At 40.2% G+C, this 20,976-nt stretch overlaps 1 long non-coding RNA gene across 2 annotated transcripts; it reads left to right on the top strand.

The window, feature by feature from the left end:
- On the top strand, positions 557-14,639 carry LOC106510374. 2 transcript variants are annotated; one of them, XR_001308824.2, is made up of 3 exons: positions 557-3,073; positions 4,845-4,958; positions 14,586-14,639. It is a non-coding gene; the product is annotated as an uncharacterized LOC106510374 (long non-coding RNA). The 2 variants fall into 2 exon arrangements; XR_002346635.1 differs by lacking the exon at positions 14,586-14,639 and adding an exon at positions 7,519-7,881.

Here is a 20,976-nt window from a genome sequence, read left to right as displayed (position 1 = left end):
GAACCCGCAACCTCATGGTTCCTAGTTGGATTCGTTAACCACTGCGCCACGACGGGAACTCCAGTAAATGTGTTCTTAGTAAAAAAAAAAATACAGTGATATAATGCTATCACAACTGTTTTGAGGGGGAATATTTCTGGCTGGAGGTGCATTGTTCTCCCCGTGTCTTCTTCATCACATGGATAATTCACGCACACGTGCCCTCATTATATTCCAAGCACTTTTGAGATTCTTAAAACGTGGACTGAAAGAAATAAGTATCTTCACAGTATTTGTGGCCCTCTAGTAAGCCTGTTAGAATAGCCAGCCATGAAAATCAGGGGGTTAGAGAGCCTGTGACAGGTGGCCAGACCTGGCAGGGCAGAGACAAATGAAGCATATTTACAGTTTTCTCTCTCTCTCTCTGTCTTTTTTTTGGGGGGGCCATACCCATGGTATATGGAAGTTCCCAGTCTAGGGGTTGAATCAGAACTACACCTGCTGGCCTACACCACAGCCATGTCAATGCAGGATCTGAGCCTCATCTTCGACCCACATCACAGCTTACGCTGGATCCTTAATGCACTGAGCGAGGCCAGGGATGAACTCATGATACTAGTCAGGTTCGTTACCCACTGAGCAATGACAGGAACTCCCTATAGTTTTCAATAATGCTTTATTCTGTTCTTTCAGTATCAGAATCTCAGATCCAACATTGCCATTTTGAGTGATTACTTTTGACTGAATTCAGTGAATGGAGCAATCTAAAGATCATTGTCACCAAAGTGTGGTCCTACTCTTTGTGGATCTTTTTAATACAAGATTTTAAAATGTTTATATCAGCAAAAGATAAACCTATCTTTTTTTAATGTCTTCTAGATTTTTAAAATCATATTGAGGGAGGTGTTCCCAATTCCAAAATAACCCCAAATTCTAAATTGTTCTTCTTTCATCATATTTAAAACCATTTGGGATTTTTTTTTCCATATATGGAGTGAGGTAGGGATCTAGCTTTGTTTTCTTCAAGCAGTTGTCAATCATGGAAGCAGCATTTATTCAATATATCTCTTTCCCCCCATCTGCCCCCATGGTTGGGGACACATACATTATACCACTTTTCAAACCCTATCTTCTGAGATGTTCTGTTTATGATGGGAAGAGGGTAGCTCTGGGTGTGTGTGGTTCCTGGGGACCACACTGACGGATTGGGCCACTGGCTCGAGGTAGTGGAGCAGGGTCTTCTGACAGATGTGACACTGTAGGTCAGGTTGGTCCTGCCTTTCCCATTGTTACAGTGTGGTCAGTAAACGAATAGACAAAGAGTCTAGGTGATTCAAGAAGGAAAAGAACTCATAGAGAAACAGATTTTCCTTCATTTTAGGAAAAAGAGATTTTGTTTCTCATAAGCAGCCCCTGGCACAGTCTCCAATGCCAGGAATTTGGATTCAGTTGAGACTTCACACTTTATAAAGAAATGCTTTCAGCACCTCAGGCAGCATGATTAGGAGGTGAGGTTTGGCCGTCTCCTTCTCTCTTCTGTCTTCCACGCCCCTTGTTCTTAGCTCCTTTTCTCTCCTCATTTGCTGCTGTATTGATGAGAATTTTGTAGCTTTTTAAAGTGCTTCCTGTGTGATCTTGTTCTCAAGGCTTTCATGGGAGGCATTCGGTGTGTTTTAGCAGAGGCCACACCATCTCCCCTTGGCTCCTGGCATCTCTCCTTTTCTCCCTTGACTGGCTTTGGTCTTCTCCCTCTTCTCAAACCCCTTTGTCCCCTGGCCTTCTGTTTGTCTCTTGCCACTAAACTTCCTCTTCTGTGAACTCTCTCACCTTCCTCCCAGCAGCCTTTCTCCTAAAACACATCACAGGAGAGATGCAAGCAGTTGGAAGCTTAAGTTCGTTACCCCTGGACTAACTTTTTCTATCAATGAACATTCCTTTGTCTGTTTCAGTGAAAGAAGAAAAGTAAAAATCTCAAACCCCCAACTTTGTAGTTAACCCAGTTTTCCTGCCTCCCCCAGGACATCTTTCTTGCTACCTCTTCCTCAGATATTTCTCACCCAGGTGATAAAATGTAGGCAAACCCAGAAGGCAAAACCTTTCAGAGAGTAGCTCTTCATACTCATCTTTCCACATTTGTGTGCCCTTGTCCCTTTGGGACACTTGGCATGTCAAGTCCAGGCTTTTAGGTAAGTAGTAAGCACAGATCAAAGGGGGTTCCAATGTGTTTTTATAAAATTGCATTTTCTACATGTGTCTCTCCCACGAGAGGGTTTAGACAAAAGTGAAAATCTGGGCAATATTTGTGGAAGCAATTTCAAGTCCAATTTTTGGGGAGAAAGTTGCAGAATACCTTAAGTAGTGGAGGTTCCAAAGTAAAGTCATTTGCTCTGATTTTGATCAGAATGGAGAAAAGTAGAGGGATCTGGGAGGAGCAATGCAGAGAGAAGTATAACAGCCAAGTTGGCCTGAAGTTCCGGAGCTAAAGTAGTAGAACATACCAGGCTCAGCTGAGGTCTGACTCAGAGATAAGCCCTCTGAGTTAGGAGGAAAATACTTGAAGGAAGACTATTGATAATACAAGGATTACAGTAAACTGTGACAGACAGCAAGTGACTGTTAGTGAGAAGACATCAAATTGTACCTTAGATTTTATTTTCTTTACAACCTATGACCTCTGAGTAGCTTCTTGACACCTGTAAAATAATATTACATTCAACAGTTTCACTCATAGTTTTTGGTTTGAAAATAAAAGAATGAAAACATACAATTTAATTTTTTATGTTAGGCTCACCTTTTGTTTATTCTCAGTACTTGAGAACTTATAATCAGTGTACTGACCACTGGTGACAGTATACCCCCATACTTTAATTGTTTGAAGATCTCAACTTTTTGATACACTGCAATGGGAAAAGGGCAGGGAATAAGAAAGCTGAACTATGCTGCAGTTTTGTTCCACTTTTAGCTCTTTGTCCTCTTCCTTCTCCAGGAAGTAACTTTTGGGGGAATGAATCCAGGAAAGTGTGTTGAGTTCTTCAGTGTTAAGGATACTCTCACTGGCTGATTCTGATCCCATGTGTACTTCCCAGGATATGGGGTAAGAAAGGACTCATCCAGAGCCTTTGAACCACTGTCATGGGGAGAGTTTAATGGGAGTCTGGTGCTTTGCATGGGGCATCTGTCTAAGCTGAAATGACTTATCCTAATCAAGGGGATTGAAAACATTGTTCACTGCCACGGAGAGAGCAGAAATGGACATGAAAACCCAGATCCAAAGTAGAGAATTCAGGCTAGATACATAATGAGCAATGACATTCTACATTCATCCCCAAGCTAGCAAGGGCACTGGCAGCACATATTGGGGAAAAGCAAGGCCTTCCATAGAAAGCAAGTACCAAAGATTCAGCCCTTAACATTAAATTTTAGCAGGTAATATTTATTTGTTTGTCTGTTTGTTTATATTTAACTGTACTTTAAAAATGCTGCAATGGGAGTTCCCATTGTGGCTCATTGGTAACAAACCCAACTAGTATCCATGAGGATGCGGATTTGATCCCTGGCCTCACTCAGTGGGTTAAGGATCCGGCATTGCCCTGAGCTGTGGTGTGGGTCACAGACTTGGCTCAGACCTTGGATTGCACTGGCTGTGTCATAGGCTAGCAGCTACAGCTCTGATTTGACTTCTAGCCTGGGAACTTCCATATGCTGCAAATGTGGTCCTAAAAAAATAGAAATAAAAAATGCTACAATGTGCCAGATACTCTTGTGAAAAGAGTTTTAATATTAACTCATTTAATGAATAGGTACCCTAAAGCAAGATTTAGGCATCACAGTGCAGACTAGATGGCAAGCCAGAGTAGGAGACATAAAGGGATACTCATTGATGGATTCTGCAAATGTTTGTTAGGCATTTACTGTGTGCCAGGCATTTATTTTGTGCCTTAGCAGGCACAAAGGTCAAAACAGTTTTCTTAGTTGCATGGGTTAAAAGTTATCAACAGGACCGTAGAAAGAAGAACTCCAATCTTATTCCAGAACGCTCTACATATCCTTATTTAACTGAGCACAGTTCTTATTACTGACTCATTCTTTATTCAGCCATTCTTGAAAAAAGACCCGAGTTCAGGAACACATCTAGGAAGAGTAATACATGGAGTATTCCATGGGGAGACTTAACCTGACTTTAGAGTCAGGATGCTCATGGGAAAAACCAGATAAAAAGCTATCTTACAGAAGATGGAGGCTTAGTTTTGTCTGATTCACCTGATGTCGAAAAATTTGCATTTCACTGGTAAAGCAAGATGAGATTCTGACAATGTTTCCAGGAAAATTCCATGTTGTCAGGCATAGTACAACAAACTAGAGGGAATCTTTTGTTTTGTCATAAGTTATATTGCGTTGACCTTTATTCTGCTGTTCTACATTTTAAACTTTAGATGAAAATCCAAAGTATAGAAAGAATAAATTCTGTCATTGTCATTAGTTTTACTAGGCATTCTTCAGTGGGGATTATTTTATATAATGACTTACCCTTGGGCATTAAAAAATATTATCAAGTAAGCGCAACTTTTCAAAATGCATCTGTTTTACAAGTCAAAGTGCAAACCGTCCTTCTGCGTAAACTGTCTTGAGAATCTTTTAAGCAGCATGCACTTGAAGTCAGTAGAAATGAATTTTCAATCACGGATAATAGATCATGATATAACTCTGTGCCTCCCCCTCCACCCATCTAATATAGTTGGCACATTGCCTTGAAGACCTGTCATGAAGAGAGGAAAAAAAGATCCTCATTCTTCCCTTATCACCCCATTCATCAGTAAATTTCAGTGTCTTCCCAGCTTTCATTCTTGCCGTCTTCTGTACTTCAGGAGGCTTATTGCTTCTGACTGATGAACAAGACAAGACAATGACATGCCAGAAACCATTCCTGCGCCAGCTCTTACAAAGCTAGTTGATAATGTTCACTTTCAAAAGAAGTACCAGTAAGTATTAATTTTGGATGAAATGCATGTTAGAGAAAATTTCATCATGATAATGTAATTTTTAGATTATTGCATATTATGGGTTCAACTTTCATTCTGTTTCTCTCTTTCATGGTGATAGATGTCTCAAGTAGCTCTGCAGTCACTCAGATCTGAATAGCTTGAAGGGCAGAGAACTGACATTGATTGTGATCCCCTACCATATGCCAGGCATTGAGCTCTGCACTCCTCATCTCTTATCTCATTAAATCCTTGCCGTGGACTCTAGTGTGAGGTGCTAGTGTCGCCATGTTACAGGTGAAGACTGGCAGTTAAGATTCGAAACTCTGGTAGGCAAGGTCATGCCAGGATTGAATCCAGTCTCCTTAAACCGTGGGGACATGTTCATTTTTGAGATGAGAAGCAGGATGGGATCCTCTCTCCTGATGGAAGGCAGTGAGCTGGCTCATCCTTTGATAAATCAACCAATGACATAAAAGGTCCATGTGAAGGTGAACTGGTACCTTTAAGTGTCTTAGTTAATATGTGTTGGCCTCCATATTCCCATCTTTCAGGCAGCTTTATCTGTATAATAAATCCACTTGGAGGAAATCTGACTGCCAGAGGGAAGAAAATGTGCTACTTAGTAGCTGTATAGTCTTGTGCAAGTTACTTAACTTCTTGGGGTCTTACTTTCCTCAGTGCGTGAGGATTAAATGAGGTATGTACCTAAAACACCCACCCTATTACCTGATAAGTGGAAAATAGTCAGTAATGGTAGACATTTTCTTATGATGATGCTGGCAATAGGGAAGTTAGATTTTATAGCTTGTTGAATGAAAGTTTGCAAAGATTGTTAATGAACAAACTGACAAACTAGATGGAAGTCCCTAATGGAACTTTCTGCTGCCCTTGGTCCTCTAGGTTTGAAGACTGGCACAAGCACTCATAGCATGAGGAAAAAATTACTGGAGGGCATGTTCCTCTGTAACATGTCAGAGTTGGATTCAGGAAAAGCTCGCTGGTCATTGACTCAAACAAAAGGCAGATCCAAATAAATTAACTTGATTTTTCTGCACAAATTTTGGGATGGGGCACCATGGCTTAGTGATAGCTTTAAATTGGTTTACAAATATCAGTTTGCCAAAAATCAACTGGCAATGACCACTTTGCTAAAAATCAGTTGGTCAGATGATCAGTTTGTTCAATGATTCACTTATCAAGTTAAATTAATTAATCCAAACTTTAAGAATTGTCTATAAAGTTTATGTAAATTTGTATTGAAGATGTCTGTGAGGTTGTAATGGACTGGTTAGCACTCATTTTCATGACTGAATTTTATGGAAAGTTCAAATTTTCAAAAGTTAATGGATACAGGCTTATATTAACTATGAATACTTTTAATCATTTTCAATGATTCATTTAGATTCATCAATTTCAGCATAAGATTGTATTATACATTTGCCATTTACATGCAAATTCTGTAAAGGGATCTAAACTAATCGCATTCATATGAAATGCCGAACTTTTCTTACTAGTGCTAGAAATGTAAAATTAAGGCTTGTATGCCAATTGAGGCATTGTTGAAATGACATTCAAAGCAATCAAAAGAACTCAAGAGTGTCTAGAGCAATTGCATTATACTAAGAATGTTAGTTTCATCAAGACAAGAATTTTTGTTCTGTTCACTGCTTTATCTCCAGTGTCTAGAACCTTGTCTGGACAATAATAAGCACTCAATATCTGTGGAATGCAATGATAAATTGACCATTTGGTAAATGGAATTTTAGCCAATTGATTCTCAGCAAATTGATTTTAGTACTTTAATTTGCTTTCTTAGGCACCAGCAAGAGCAAAATAACTGAGTGTTTTCAGTTGACTGTGTTTTCAGAATATATGGGGGTTTCCAAAGAGGTGAGGGAATTTTTAAGTTGAGTGACTAGGTAAATATGCACAGATCAAGGGAGGGAGTTGTCCCACTGTCTCCAAAGTGGTCAGACCAACTTGATTGTGACACTCCATTCTTTTTTTTTTTTTTTTGTCTTTTTGCCATTTCTAGGGCTGCTCTCATGGCATATGGAGGTTCCCAGGCTAGGGGTCTAATCAGAGCTACAGGTGCTGGCCTATGCCAGAGCCACAGCAACTCAGGATCCAAGCCGCATCTGCAACCTACACCACAGCTCACTACAACGCTGGATCCTTAACCCACTGAGCAAGGCCAGGAATCGATTCCACAACCTCATGGTTCCTAGTCAGATTCATTAACCACTGAGCCACGATGGGAACTCCTGACACTCCATTCTTGTAACCACACTTAAGAGACAACCTGACACAGGTGCAGCATACCCAGGGGAGGTGATGAGAATGGTCTTACATGAAGAATGGTTAGGAAACTGGAACTGGAGAAGATTTAAGGGGGTATGCAAGAGCTCTCTTTTAATATAGGAAGAGGCTTCCAGGGAAAGTACTGACTTTCTTTTGTGTTCCTAAAGGGCATTTAGACTTGTGGATAAACCATGGGAAGAGCAGACTCTGGGTCATCTGATGCCCAGTCACATGTCCTCTCCTTTGTACCTCACAGATTCTCCCTTCCCTGGAATAAGTAGAGATTGTGCTGCAGGTTGTTGGAGAGGAGTTAAGGAGTTAGAAGGAGTTGAGCATCAGAGTACCAGTTGGATCAGCCAGCTCCCAAGTTCCCTGTCTGCCCAGAATATTAGAGATCAAGAAGCTGGGCTCTACACAACATTGTAAATCAATTATAGTGTAATAAGGAAAAATACAATTGAAAGGCGAAGAAGAAGAAGGAGAAGAAGTTGGGCTCTTGAGTAAGACAGATTCCCCCCTGTTTGGATTTTGGCTCCACCATATACTAGCTGTGTGATCATGTGCAGGTGAGTGACCTCTCTGAGCCTTTGTTTCCTCGTTCATAAGAGAGGTAACAGCAGTACAGACCTCAAAAGATGTTGTGAGGATTAAAGTGATGGATGTAATATCTGGCGCATAACCACTCAACAAGTGCCTTACCTATTATTATGAATCAATGGGAAAGAATGCACTATAACTTCTTTTCTTTTTTCAAGAGGTGATAACCAAGGTGTTAGTCTCCCATTGTACAAATAGACACTTCTAAGAGCTCACCAAGTTCCTCGGAGGGCAGGGAAGTGATTTTCTTGTTTTCAAAATAGCTACTTCCACAGCCAACGCCCAGATATATACACAACCCTTCAGTCTTTGCCGTGGACTCCAGACTTCTGCTTTGTTCAGGGGCCTGGGCGGAATGGAGACAGGAAGAGGTGCTGAGACACGGAGGCCGAGGAGCTGGGGTCCAGGCTGGGTTAAGCGGGGAAGTGGCCCATGAGTCACAGGCTGGAAAACTCCAGCAAGGCCCGGCTGGCTCCTGGGCTTCACACACTGGGAGACATTTCCTGCTCTTTGCACTCTGCCGCCCCCCTCACTCAAGAGCTCCTCAAGACAAGGTCTTTAAGCGAATTGTTATAACCCAGGGAAGGAGTGTTTCTAGTGTCCGCCAAGGCTAGGAATCTCCCAAGCCTTATGAAAATTGGTGTGAGGTAAGTTGGTGCTCTGGCCAAGGCCTATTTTGCCATTTTGGCAAAAGCAACAGGTGGTGTTGACTGGTTTCCTCAGGGGCTGGAGGGCTGGCTTGCGAGTGAAAAAGTCAACTGTTACTGTCAGAAAATCCTTCCCCTGCACCCCTCTGGAAAGGGCAGAGGCTTCACTTTGATTTTACATAGGTGCTCATGAATCCCCTGACCGCACATGCTCAAGCTGCCCTGGTCCCCTGGGGAGAGGAGCTGAAGGGGGCGGGGGCGGGGGGTGGAGGGGTGTTTATCATCTCAGCTGGGCTTGGCCTTTGACAGGTTTATGGAGGACAGAAGGCAGGGAGGCCACTCCCCCCTTGGCTTTGGCCTCCCGACTGGTTTAGCAGGGTCCCTGTTCAGGCCCCTGTTCAGGCCTGCAGACTGATTAGGCCCCAGACTCTCCTAGGGTCATTTGGAAATAGCACAGGCCCTCCAACATATGGCCCTGATAAAGATCTCCCTCTCAGAGATAAGGTGCTGTTTAAGGGAATCTGAGGAAGCCCGGGTTTGTGGCCATAAAGCTGCACAATGTAAAGTGTAATCCCTACACAGCTGTAATTAGCTGTGAAGCAGATGAAGCCGTGAGGTAGGGGTACTCTGCTGGCTCATAAATTACCAAGAGTCCACCCCAGGGGAACCGAGGGCAGGGATCTTTTGCTGCTCGATCATCAGAATGGTGACTGATGATGGATGTAGAGGCAGAGCTTTCTGCAGCTTCAGCAACCACTGGGGTCCAGGGGAAGAAGGACCTGGGAGCGGGGGACAGCCACAATGACCATTTGTTTCCCTGATACAGGGAGGGTGAGTCATCACTGAGGAAGGCTTTTAAGCCCTATCAGGGCTCCGTGTGGCCTCCAGCTCACTCAGTGTTTCCTGCTAACACAGGGTTTGGCACTGAAGTGTTAGGTTGCCAGGTGATCTTGGCAAAGGCAGAATGTGCCTCCAGTGGGGCCAGGTGGATGCCTGGCAAGGCCTTTAAAGTTGCATCTGTTGGAAGGAAGGACATTCTAATTCCCATTTCCATGTACCAATGGCACCTCTTTACCACTTTCATTGGCTTAATAGAAATAATAACAACAGCAAAAATAATAATTAGTAAATTATGAAGATGTTACTCTGTGTTAGGCAGGGTACTAAGCAGTTATAAATGCAGTTCTCATAACAACCCTGTGAGCTAGGTACCAATATTATCATCAGTTTACACATAAGGAAGCTGAGGTTTAGGCAGGTTAACTTATTTGTGCAAAAGTGTCATTAGCAAGAAGTAGTGGATCCAGGCTTGTTTTTCTCCTTCTTTCTTTCTTTTTATTATAGTTGATTTACAATGTTCTGTCAATTTCTGCTGTACAGTAAAGTGATCCACTTACACATATATAAATACATTCTTTTTCTCACATTATCCTCCATCATTTTGCATCACAGGTGGTTAGATATAGTTCCCTGTGCTATACCATATGACCCAGCAATCTCACTCCTCGGCATATATCTGGACAAAATTTTCATTGAAAAGATGCATGTACCCCTATGTTCATTGCAGCACTATTCACACAATAGCTAAGACATGGAAACAACCTAAATGTCCATCAACAGATGAATGGATTAAGAAGATGTGGAATATATACACAGAGGATCCAGGTTGTAATCCCAGAAGCTGATTCAAGCGCTGAAACTCATCATACATACTTTAGAACCCATTAGAAACCTCTCTCTACTAGGCTTGTGGAGAAATCTGCCATTCCCCAGACTCCAGTTGGTATCAAGACCTATCAAAATGAAGATATTATTAGAAAAGTACATTGGTAGAACCCATTACACTACAATCTTCTGTCTCCCCTCTCTTTGGCAGCCTAATTCAGTCTGACCTTCAGAAACTCATTTGGGGATTTTTCTTCATCATTAACTTTATGTTCTTTGGGAACGTTCTGAGATGGTATAAGAAAAAAGCCATCAGAAAAAATATTTATAATTATGTCTTTGAGTTATTTTATAGATATAGGGTTTTTCAGGCAAATAACCAATGACTGGGGTAGGATGCAAGGAAAAATCATTGTAAGTTAAGATTTGGAGTTTTTAAGCAAAATCTGGGCAAGTCTGTTTCTTTTGAATTGGCCAGCTAGCCCTGCAATAATCAGGGAGTTTGTGTGCCTACACAGGATAAATGCCTAAGGGTGGGTGGTTGGCAGGCTATATCACTCCACCTTTGCAGGTGACATTCTCTCTCTTCTGGTCTCCTCTGTGCAGCTTTCCAATCAGAAATATTTGAACAATTGACAATATCTGATCTGAGCATCCAACGTGCGTTCTCTGTTGAGGCAGACTGTGATGTAACTGCTCTGTGCTGTCTTTAAGATGATGGCTGGATCTTCCATCACTGACTCATGATGGAAGATTCCTAGAGACTGATTCACTCTAAGCAGAAGCTTTATTGATCTCTGAAATGACAAGTCTCCCCACGAGGCACTTAATTAAAAGTTAGTCTCTGCCTACTACCGACCTCCATAGCCTGCTAGGTTCTTAGTCTACAGGCTTCCTCAAACCCTGCACTGTATGTAAAGTGCAGAGTCTGTACAGGGAGACTGCACTAAACCTTGAGCATTTAGCGCATCAGATGATGGAGTTTGCGTGCTAGACCTAGGATGGTGAGAAATTTATGGCTTGTGGCCAGCAAGAACCAGGTGAGACTGGAGTAAAGTGTGACCAGGTCAGCCAGGCTATGCTGAAATGAAAACACAGCTTACTCCATATCTTATCAATTGCCATTTTGTGTGATTTAATACAGACCAGTATTAAATTTTTTAAAAAAGTATATGGGGTGGGGGTGGAGTGGAGCCGGATGGAAATCTAAACTCCATGGTACTCATTTCCAGCACCTTCAGATAACATCCCACCAGGAGCCATGCGGAGGCACTTAGGGTAGCTGTGCCCTAAGGCAAAATAATAATCACAAAGGGATCTTTACATTTTCTGATAAAGCTCCCCCTGTAGCTACTAGCAGAAGCCGATGAACGCCACCTTTGAGTTAAGCACTAAAAGCAGCAGGGAGTGTTGAGATAAACCACCACAATTATTAACTTACTTGCTGTTTAAGGGCAGGAAAACCATCAGTGCTGTGGTGGGCCCGACGGGGTTCCCAGAGCGATCCCGTCGTCTTGTGGGCTCAGCTTATTGCGTCCTATGGGCAGCCTGCAGCTCGTGTTAATTGTACAGCCATCCCTATGAAGGGTCAGTCCCTGAAAGGTGCAGGTTTGTCCCTCCTCAGAGAGTTTGCTTTCTAGGGCCTCATTAGGTAGAGTGGTGGTTCAGTTTGAAAATTGTTACTCTTTTTTTTTAATCGAAGTATAGTTGATTTACAACGTTGCGTTACTTTATAGTGTGTAGAAAAGCTATTGTCATACATACATATATATATTCTTTTCTACATTTTTTCATTATGGTTTATTACAAGATTTTGCATATTCTCTGTGCTATACAGTAGGATCTGTTGTTTATCTATTTTATATGCAGTAGTTTGTATCTACTAATCCCAAACTTCAACTTTATCCCTCGCCACCTCCTTTTCCCTTTGATGAACATAAATTTGTTTACTATGTGAGTCTGTTTCCATTTCATAAATAAGTTCGTTTGTGTCATATTTTTAGATTCCATATATAAGTGATATCATATGGTGGTTCTCTTTCTCTGTCTGACTTACTTCACGTAGAATGGTAATCTCTAGGTTTATCCATGTTGCTGCAAATGGCATCATTTCTTTCTTTTTTTGTGCTGAGTAATATTTCACCATGTCTATATACATTTTCTTTATCTGTTCATCTGTCACTGGGAGTTTAGGTTGCTTCCAGGTCTTCATAGTGCTGCTATGAATAATAGTGTTTGCATTTGTATTTGAATTATGCTTTTCTCTGGATAGATGCTCAGGAGTGGGATTGATAGGATGTTGTATGTTTAGTTTTTTAGCTTTTTTTTTTTTTTTGTCTTTTTGCCATTCTAGGGCCGCTCCTGTGGCATATGGAGGTTCCCAGGCTAGGGATCGAAACGGAGCTGTAGCTGCCAGCCTACACCACAGCTCACAGCAACGCTGGATCCTTAACCCGCTGAGCAAGGCCAGGGATTGAACCCTCAACCACATGGTTCCTAGTCGGATTCGTTAACCACTGAGCCACAACGGGAACTCCTAGATTTTTAGCTTTGTGAGGAACCTCCAAACTGTTCTCCATAGTGGTTGTGAGAATTTACATTGCTACCAACAATGTAGGACAGTTCTCTTTACACCATTTCTGGAATTTATTAGGTATAGATTTTTTTTTTTTTATTTTTTTGCTTTTTAGGACCAAACCTACAGCATATAGAGATTCCCAGGCTGGGGTCAAATCAGAGCTACAGCTGCCAGCCCCAGCCACAGCCACAGCAACCCAGGATCCCAGCTGAGTCTTCGACCTACACCACAGCTCACGGCAACATGGAATCCTTAACCCACTGAGAGGCCAGGGATAGAACCCGCAACCTCATGGTTCCTAGTCAGATTCGTTCCTCTGTGCCATGACGGGAACTCCTATAGATTTTTTCATGATGGTCATTCTCACCAGTGTGAGGTGATACCTCTTTGTAGTTTTGATCTGTATTTCCTAATAATTATCCATGTCAAGCATCCTGAAAATTGTTATTCCTATTTGTGGCTCTATGATTTTTTTCCACCACGTATCTCATGAGATACCTGTGTCCCCCCTTCTCTTCCCCTCCATTGTACCCACCAATTGTCAGAAACAGTGCTTTTGATGGTTTATATTGAGAACTGATGCACCGGAAGATTTAATTCCCAAGAACTTACTGAACTCTTTTAAGCAGGTCCTATCTATTTATTAGAGCTTCCTTGCTATGAGTGATTTTATGAGTATACTTGCAATGAAAAAAGCTTTTTGAAGCTTGTTGGAAATTTATAAAAATGGAATGTATGAAGATCCTAGTGCACTAGTGACCTCCCATCATGCACCAGCCAAACAACAAGATATTCTAATGTTGTATTAACTTGAGGGTCATACCTAAACTCAACATTTACTAAAATATAGTAACTGCTACATTAAAACTGCTCTTCACAAAATACTTTTTAAAAACATAAACACTTTAATGGAATGATTGAGTAGATTCATTCACATCCTTAACCCTTGTTGTGTTACAAATACACAAAGTCACAGGGAACAGGCTTGGGGTGGGATTCGTTGGACACCCAAGAAACAGATGTGAGTAATGAAGCATTTTAGAGGCAAAGACTAGAGCCCAGGAGGAACTTGTTTGGAAAAAACCCAAAGCAAAAATCCCTGCATGAAGATTTATGGAGAACAGTGATGGAGAGATATGTGAATGTGTCTTTATATGTCAAAATGCTTTAAGTGTAATGAACAGAAAACCCTGACTCAAATGGGCTTGCTCCTGAAAGACCCTGCCTTGACTTTGGAATAACCTGAAATTCTGATACACTGTGAAAGTTAAATACTGATTTAAACAATGAGAAAATGTGTTAGTTCACATAACAACAAGGCTAGAGGTGGAGCCGGCTTCCCTTGCTCTTCGATGCCACCAGAGACCCAGGTTATTTCCCTCATTCTGGTTTTCTATCTTCAGCAAAAGTTTCAGTGTCACACAGTAAGCAGGGTGGCTGCAGTAGGTCCAGAGGTGACAGTGTGAGTAAGAAAAGGAGACACCATCTCATCCCTGGCTCTCTCTCAGAGGCAAGCAAATGATCTCCACCCACACCCTGGACTTCAGCTAATGGCTCATTGGTCAGAGTTGGCCTTTTCTGAATCAGTCACTGGCCAGAAGGCTGAAATTATCCTTAGATCAGTCAGGATGCCCTTGTAATGAAGGCGGGATGGCCAAAGCTTGCTTTGCCATGAAGCACAGGACTGTGGGCCTGAATAAATTGGGTTTGTTAGAAGGAAAACGAAGTCTGGATGAGGGAGGCTGTTCACTGAGTGATGAGATGAACTGGAATGACTTGTTTGGTTTTATTTTTCTTTTTACTGTTTTTTTTTTTTTTTTTTTTTTTGCTTTTTAGGGCTGCATCCACGAGGTCGAATCAGAGCTAAAACTGCCAGCCTACACCACAGCCACAGCAACTCAGGACCAGAGCCGCATCTGAGCCCTACACCACCGCTCATGGCAACACCGGATCCTTAACCCACTGAGCAAGGCCAGGGATGGAACCTGAGTCCTCATGAATACTAGTCGGATTCATTTCCTCTGCAGCACGACAGAAACTCCTGCTTTTTTTTTTTTTCCAAGTCACAAAACTAACATAAGTTCTTTATACAAAATTTTTTAAATTCAAGAAATTAAAATCACATATTTCTTTCTACATAGTAACATTATATTATGTATGTTTTAACCATACATATTTTAAATATATGTTATATATATTTAGCATATATATGTATGTTTAGAATACATATAGGTAGAAACCAAATATTAATAACACAAAAACATATATTTTGTGTATATGGCTGTATGTATATTTTAGATATCCATGTATATATATATATATATATACACATAGAGATGCAAGGATATAATGGGATAATAACATTCATGGTGTTTTGTTAAGTTTGATTTTTCACTAAAAATATACTGTGAATATTTCCCCATGTTAATAAATACTCTTCTAAATTTTGATTTTTTTTTTTTTTTGGCATGTAGAAATTCCTGGGCTAGGGATCAAATCTATGCCATAGCAGTGACAACACTTGATCCTTAACTGCTAGGCCACCAGGAAACTCCTTTAAATCTATATATATATATATATATATATATATATTTTTTTTTTTTTTTTGCCACACTGCAGCTATGGAGTGCCTGGTCCAGAGAGCAGATCCAAGCTGAAGCTGCCACTTACACCATAGCTGCAGCAACGCCTGATCCTTTAACCCACCATGCCTGACTGGGGATTGAACCTGCATCCTGGCACTCCAGAGATGTCACCAATCCCATTGCACCACAGTGGGAACTCTCTAAATGTTGTTTTTTGTGGTCACGTAGTATTCCATTGTTAAATGTGTAATAACCAGTACCCTGTTATTTGACATTTTTCCCGTGTTTTTACAATTATAAACATTAATTTGATTAACATAACTCTGTCACTTTTTTCTTTCATTTAGAGATCTATTCCTAGAGGTGGAGTGGCAGATTTAAGGTTAAGGGCATTAAAGGCTTTAATGACTACTGCCAACGTATCCACTCATATGAGTGGTAGAATTCTTAGGAAAGCAACTTAGAGAATGTTTCTGGTCATGTGTATCAAAAACCTTAAAAATACTTACAACTACTATCCTGTTCCGGTAATTTATGCTGAGGAATTAATCTGAACTAAACAAAAGTAAGAAAAGGTTATCTGCACAAAGATGTTACTGGCAGCATCCTTTATAACAGTAAATTAAAAAAAAAAAACAATCTGAACCCTTTAGTAACACATTACTGGAAGGGTGCTTGGAGATCACCTAACTCTTACTTTTCAGCTGTGGAAAACTAACACCCAGAGAATTAAAGTAACTTCCTTAAGGCTGCACAGAAAGCTTTTCTAATCTAGAAAAGCTCCTATTCTAGATTACAGCAGGAATCTTGTAAAAATTCAACTTATACCTCTCAAAATGTAAAACTTTTTCATAATGAACACTCAGCATTTAATGATTTGATCTTTTTGGTGGGGAAATCAAGGTTTCATAATACAATTTAAGTGTTTTTGCCCAAGCAGGAAATATTCAAATTATGAAAATTTTGCAAATGTAAAATTTCATCAGATTTTAAAGCATTGAAAAACTACATATCCTATCTGAATTTATTGTACAATACCTACATGAAAGTAATATTTTTAAAATTAGAAAATATGAAAATATTTTTAATGTAAAAGATATACTAAAAAGAATACTCTTTAGGAGTTTCCACTGTGGCTCAGTGCTAACAACCCTAACTAGTATCCCTGGCCTTGCTCAGTGGGTTAAGAGTCTGGCGTTGCCTTGAGCTGTGGTGTAAGTTGCCGACATGGCCTGGATCCTGCATTGCCGTGGCTGTGGTGTAGGCTGGTAGCTGCAGCTCTGATTTGACCCCCTAGCCTGGAAACTTCCACAGGCTGCATGTATGGCCCTAAAAAGCAAAAACAAACAAACAAATAAAAATAATGCTCTCCAAGAAAATCTACCTATTCTGAGTAAAATAAGACATGAATCACTGTTTCTAGTTTCTCATCAAATAACACAGGAATTCAGGAGGCACTAATTTTAAACTGCCCCAGTCTTCATCTTCTATGTTAACTCTAATTTAAATTCTTTAAAATTAGTATTCTTTAACAATTTTTTAAATCTTATCTAGATTTAAAAACATTATCATTTTTGTTACCATTACTTTATGTATTCATTTCTTCCATTTTCAATATTTATTCTTGCATATATTCTTTTCCATGAGGATTTATGTATTAAAAACTTCCTCAATCTTTGTTAGTCTAAAGATGTCTTTATCTCACTTTCAATCTTGAACCATCATTTAGCCAGTTAAACATTTCTTTCTTAACATTTTTTTCGTAACTATGAATTATTATTCCATTATCTTCTGGTGCCTATTGTTGCTGATGAGATGTTTGCTGTCTGTCTAATTGCCATCTTTGGAGATAATTAGTTTTTTTCTTTGCAGATTTGAGATGTTTCTTTTTGAATTTAATGTTTGTAATTTTGCTACAGTGAGCCTAGCTGTAGATTTATTTTTATTTATATTGCTTAGGACCTGGTGTGCTCCTTCAACCTGAGGTGTCATATTTCTTCATCTCCATAAAATGCTCAGCTCTAATCTCTCTGAATATTTCCTCCCTTCTTCTCTCTGTTCTCTCCAGAATTCTTATTAGACGGATTGGAGATTGGAGATTTTGTTCTATCTTCCAGGTTTCTTTGATTTTTCTTTCACATCTTTCATCCTTGGCTCTCTGTATTGCCTTAAGGTAGTTGATATTTCTGTGCTTTCATTTCCTACTCTGTGGCTTGTGGACCAAATAATTCTCAAGAATCATAGAAGGGTCAAATTAGTTGAGATGGGCAACCTCAAAGGTGGTGTCCAATAATCTGGAGGAAAGAAAGAAGAGGGAGATGAAGCAGAAAAAGGAGAAAGAAAAGGAGAAGAAAAAGTGAATGAAGTTAGCATACCCAATATTTTCTTTATTTTTTTGAATGAAATTTTATTGGAGTAGTTGACCTACAATCTTTCAGGTGTACAGCAAAGTGAATCAGTTGTACATATGCATATGTTTTCTTTTTTAAAGACATTTCTGCAAATCAGATGCTTGTGCAACAAAAGTGTTCCAGACAATGAAGAATATCCGTGCTTTCTATTTGGAGATTTATCCAGAAAAAAAGATGAAGTCTGCAGTCCATCTATTTCAATATGTAAAACAAATTTTTTTCATAAAGGTGAATATGTACAAAATAGCTCAAATTAATGTCTTAAGACATTAATTGAGCAACGCTATTTGTGAAATCTATTGATAAAATGTTATGAGACAAGATGTGATACTTACAGTTAGTTCTTATTGTTGAAGTCCATTTATGTGAAGTCTTGAGAAAGGTAAACCAAAAATATGTTGTTTTGGAATATGTACATACCTATTAAAACTGTAAAGAACAACTAGAAATTTTTTTTATCACTAAAATTTGGATAGTGACCAACTCTGATGATGGAGCGGGGAATGTGATTTGGGAAGTGATGAGGGGGCTTCTGGAACAATGGCTATATTCAGTCTCTTGAATTATGGAGTTCCCACTGTGGTGCAGCAGGTTAAGGATCTGGTATTGTCTCTGTGGCAGAACAGGTTTGATCCCTGGCCCAGTGCAGTGGGACAATTGGGCATTGTCCCAGCTGTGGCTCAGATTGGATCCCATATGCCAAAAAGAAAAAAAAAAAATCTAGAATTAGATCATTGTTTTCAGAAATGGATCTCTTTTGGGATCTGGGTATCAAGATGGATAACTTTGTAAATATTATTTTATCTGTCCACATAATTCTTACACACTATTCGGAATTATGATATACATCATATTAAAAAGAAAATATATACGAATTTAATTTTTATCAGTTTTCCTATCTAATGATATATGTCTTCAGGAACAGAACTTTGATTTCTTATACTGAACATGATAACATGAGGGTCTAGTTGTAACAGCTTGATATTTTGACTGGCATAGAAATCCCTCATCCTAACTCAAACCCATGTATTAGTAGATATTCATTCCAAAACAAGGTTGCAGCTTGGAGGAAGGTTTTCCACATGGGAAAGAGAGACACTGAGTAGGAGTGGTAGATTGTACTGAAGACATATTTTAGGTACATCCTGATTCTTTGCAGGATGAGCTTCTTCCCAGGGGTCTATGGTTCCCCTGTTCCCATTTGGATGCTATTCTTAGACTGTTATTTAGGCATCCTTGTGATCAGAGTGGGCCCATTTATATATGTCCAGTGTTCAAACAGCCCTTCGTTGGAGAGAGGATCAGGCCCTGGAGTGTTTGTTGAGGGCACAGAGAAACAACAAATCCAAGCAATGTCCTTTCATGAGACCAAATATTTTTTTGTGGTGGAGAATAACTATTTCTACTAGAGTGAGGAAGAGCTTTCTGATTTGGACAGACTTGAATTCACTAGAGGGTGAGGAAGGGAGAGGCCAAAGGCCAGGAGGATGTGCTTCCTTCCTTCTTTTAATTGTTTAGGTAGTTACTACACACACACACACACACACACACACACACACACACACACACGGTCTAGAGTAGGTGTTTGTCAAGAGTAGATTCTCCATATATGCACATGGGGAAAAGCAACCTACCTAGGTAGTAATCTTCTACATTTATTTATGTGTTATTCTGCACAGAGCACATGTACCTTATTCTGTGATAAGTGTTGTAAATTGTAAATAAGCTTTGGAGTCCGGCAGTATACATTTGAATGCTTTGGGTCTTACTGGCAGTATATCATTTGGTAAATTTTTTATCTCAGCTAAGCACTGGTTTTCTCATCCCATTTTTGCCTTTCAAGATTATTGCAAAGATTGGCAACAGGGTAAGGTGTTTAACATAGTCCCTAGGGGAGTTCCCTGTTGTGGTGCAGCAGAAGCGAATCCGACTAGTATCCATGAGGACACAGGTTCAATCCCTGGCCTTGCTCAGTGGGTTAAGGATCCGGTGTTGCCTTGAGCTGTGGTATAGCTCATAGATATGGCTCATATCCAGCATTACTGTGGCTGTGATGTAAGCTAGCAGCTGTAGCTCTGATTAGACACCTAGCCTGGGAACTTCCATATGCCACAGGTGAGGACCTAAAAAGCAAAGCAAAACAAAGCAAAACATAAACATAGTTCCTAGCTCCATAGTATTTGCTTAATAAATAGTAGTGGCAGTGGTCATTAGCATTTTCGTTGTTCTCTTACTGGAAAAAACGTATTAACCATTTTGACAAAGACATAAAATTCTATAAACAAGATTTTGCTGGAAGTTGTTTCCGCTGATGCTGAATAGAGAGAGCAGTTGAAATGTGTGTGTCATTTATTTTGAAATTTTACTCCAAGATTTGCAGTAGGAGGGAACATCATTCAATTCATTAATTTGTTCAACAAATATTTAATGGGGCTTTACTTTGTGCTAGACACTGCCCTAAAATGCTGGAGATAAAATAGTGAGCAAGATAAATAGGTTTTCTGGAGTTAATAGTACAGGGAATTTTTCCCCCTTATATCCTTTTTAGGGCCACATAAGAAACATCCTTTGGACTGTATTAGAATAATGAGATCCTTTGAAATGTCCATTTGGAGACCTTATCCCCTTAATAGATCTTTCAGTCTGAGTGCCTTGGAAGCAATGCTTGCTGCATTTGGGGATCCTTAGCTCAATTCCAAACAGGCCACTAGCCACAAACAGGCCATGGTAAATTCAGGCAAGGAAATCTACAACTTCAGGAACCTGAGCATTTCCGACCTATTCTGGAAGGATTTGAAAACCACTTAATATAGACATCCTGTAAAATTCCATTCTACTGGGATCTTTGTTTAATTGGTTTTCACAGAAGCATTTTCTTCTGTCTATAAAGCAAGAATCACAGAAAAAAGACCAACTCCATAACAACTCACTCACTGCCTGCCCTCCCCTTCCCCTTTTCTTTTTCTTTTTTTTTTTTTCTTTTTAGGCTGCACCTGGGGCATATGGAAGTTCCCAGGCTAGGGGTGGAATCAGAGTTAGAGCTGCTGGCCTACACCACAGCTACAGCAACGCAGGATCTGAGCTGCCTCTGTGACCTACACCACAGCTCACGGCAATGCCGGATCCTTAACCCACTGAGCAAGGTCAGGGATGGAACCCCTGAATCCTTGTGGATCCTAGTCAGGTTTGTTAACCACTGAACCGCAAAGGGAACCCCCCTTTCCCTTTTCT

The sequence above is a fragment of the Sus scrofa genome, chromosome 8, assembly GCF_000003025.6.
Source record: "Sus scrofa isolate TJ Tabasco breed Duroc chromosome 8, Sscrofa11.1, whole genome shotgun sequence".
Classification (NCBI taxonomy): Eukaryota; Metazoa; Chordata; class Mammalia; order Artiodactyla; family Suidae; genus Sus; species Sus scrofa.
This window is presented reverse-complemented; position numbering and strand designations above follow the sequence as displayed.